This window comes from Arachis hypogaea, unplaced genomic scaffold, assembly GCF_003086295.3.
Source record: "Arachis hypogaea cultivar Tifrunner unplaced genomic scaffold, arahy.Tifrunner.gnm2.J5K5 arahy.Tifrunner.gnm2.scaffold_829, whole genome shotgun sequence".
NCBI classification, from domain to species: domain Eukaryota; kingdom Viridiplantae; phylum Streptophyta; class Magnoliopsida; order Fabales; family Fabaceae; genus Arachis; species Arachis hypogaea.
In genome coordinates, this window is record NW_027255399.1 from 1 (window position 1) to 2,000 (window position 2,000).

The 2,000-nt window shown below is 35.2% G+C and overlaps 1 long non-coding RNA gene across 1 annotated transcript; it reads left to right on the forward strand.

The window, feature by feature from the left end:
- The first annotated feature begins 69 nt into the window (after positions 1-69).
- LOC112698066 (uncharacterized) lies at positions 70-1,974 on the forward strand. The gene is made up of 6 exons (XR_011879365.1): positions 70-200; positions 335-489; positions 610-739; positions 833-1,033; positions 1,167-1,473; positions 1,581-1,974. It is a non-coding gene; the product is annotated as an uncharacterized lncRNA (long non-coding RNA).
- Positions 1,975-2,000: the final 26 nt, after the last annotated feature.

Genomic DNA, 2,000 nt, shown 5'->3' on the forward strand with positions numbered 1-2,000 from the left:
TATTGTATTTTTTTTTACAAGCAATCTGGAGTAACAATTACAACTATTTGCATTAATTTTCTTTTAGTATGATTGAGCAAGGTGTCAGTGGTACCCAGCCACTGTTTATTGCAAATGAGGGTAAAGTTCTCTCCTTGGAAGATGATTTCATGCGTCTAACTAGAAAATGCACTATTGAAGAGCTTCAAGATAACAATCAGGTTGTCTTCTTTTGAGTTAGTTGTGTTTTTGTTTGTTTTATACACAAGTGAGCGAAAAAGAAAATGAAACAAGGATTTACAGATCTGTTTTTCCATTCCTGTTGTTAATTAACTTTGAAATGCCTATTGGATAGGAGGGTTCTTTTATCATTTTTGGAGCAATCCAAGGTATTGTTGAGGATGGAGGTTGGTGGTATTCTGCTTGTGTGTGTGGAAAGGGTATCTATCCTCAAAATGGTGCCTATTACTGTGATTTTTGTTTGTAGCACATAACTAATGTCACTCCAAGGTCAGAATTTTTATTGAAAAATGTGTTCTCATTTTGTAGAGTGGACTGTTTATAAAAATAAGGTTTCTTGGTATTATGTATTTGAATGATTGTCTTCCCCCTTTGTTCTTCTCTCTCCAGATTTAAAATTAAAGTGACAGTTGAAGATCATACTGGGGAGGGTATTTTCCTTCTCTTTGATCGTGAGGCTTCCTATTTGCTTAAGAAATCATGTGCTGATTTGTTTACTGAAGTTCAAAGAGATGCAAGTGTATGTTGTTAGTTTTTTTTCATGTGTTTTCACTTTATGGGATGGCATGTTCCTTATTCAAACAATATTTCTTATGTGTTACTTTCAAAATAGGTTATATGTGGGGATACTTATCCTCCCATATTCCAAGGGCTCATTGGAAAGAAGTTGCTGCTCAAGGTTGATACCAAAGGTGTCCCACATGATACATTTTATGGGACTTTCCGAGTTACGAGAATTTGTGATGATTCCACGATCATTTCGATGTTTGAACTTCCCAATTATGATGCTGATGATGAGTCTTCTCCAAAAAAGGTTAGATATACATGCAAATGTTTTCAGATCCTGTTAATTCATCATTAATTTCATATTTTTTGTTTCTTTATTGTGCTGTTGTCAATTTCTGTTATGATCATTACCTATTTAAACTCTTATTGCATATGAATAGGAGCATGATTTACACAAATCTGTTCCTGCTGGAAAAGCTGATGTTGGTATTAAGAAGGAGTCTTCTGACAGTTTTATCAAAACTGAGAAAGATGCTGGTGATTGTGCTAGGATTTTGTGTAAATCCCCAGTTCTTATAGATTTTTTGGCTGAAAAAACAGCCTGTTATTTCTGTGGGGACTGAATTTGTTGGCTTAATTGATGGTGAGCATGGAAAGGAAGAGAAAACTCCCAGCAATGATACTCTTAGTGATGATCTTTCTGCTGAAATCGATATATTGCTTAGCTCAACGGAAAAAGAAACTCAGGTGCTGATGTATAATATTTTATTCCTCATTCTTATGTGTGTTGTTTCTAATTGTATTTTGCATTCTTCAGTGAGATTCATACATTTTTTTTAATTTCTTTCTCATAGGAGCTGTTGTCCCATGTTCTTGAAGCACCTTCCCAAAATGGAGAGAAGCTTACCCATGAAAATCATGTTGTGACCTCCAAGAGTAAGAGAAATTTGAATCCTCAGTTTGAAGAGGTTGCTGTTGATGCAGATGGGCGTGGTTTGAAGGTTGCTAAGGTTAATGGAGTTTGATTGAAGGTGTGGAATTGAGCTGCTGTGTCTAGGTGTAGGTGTCTTATATAGTTTATCTATAAGTATTTAGGAAGGTTGTGGTTCCAAATAGATGGACATGTAATCATGCTGGCTTGATGTTATTTTGATTTGACTTTTTTGGATTGTGTCCAACAAATAGGATTGTTAGATATAGGGGTTTTGCTTTTGTGATTGCTCGTGTAATGTGCCAAGTATGACTATTCTGAACTCCTCCTTTTTGTAATAGTG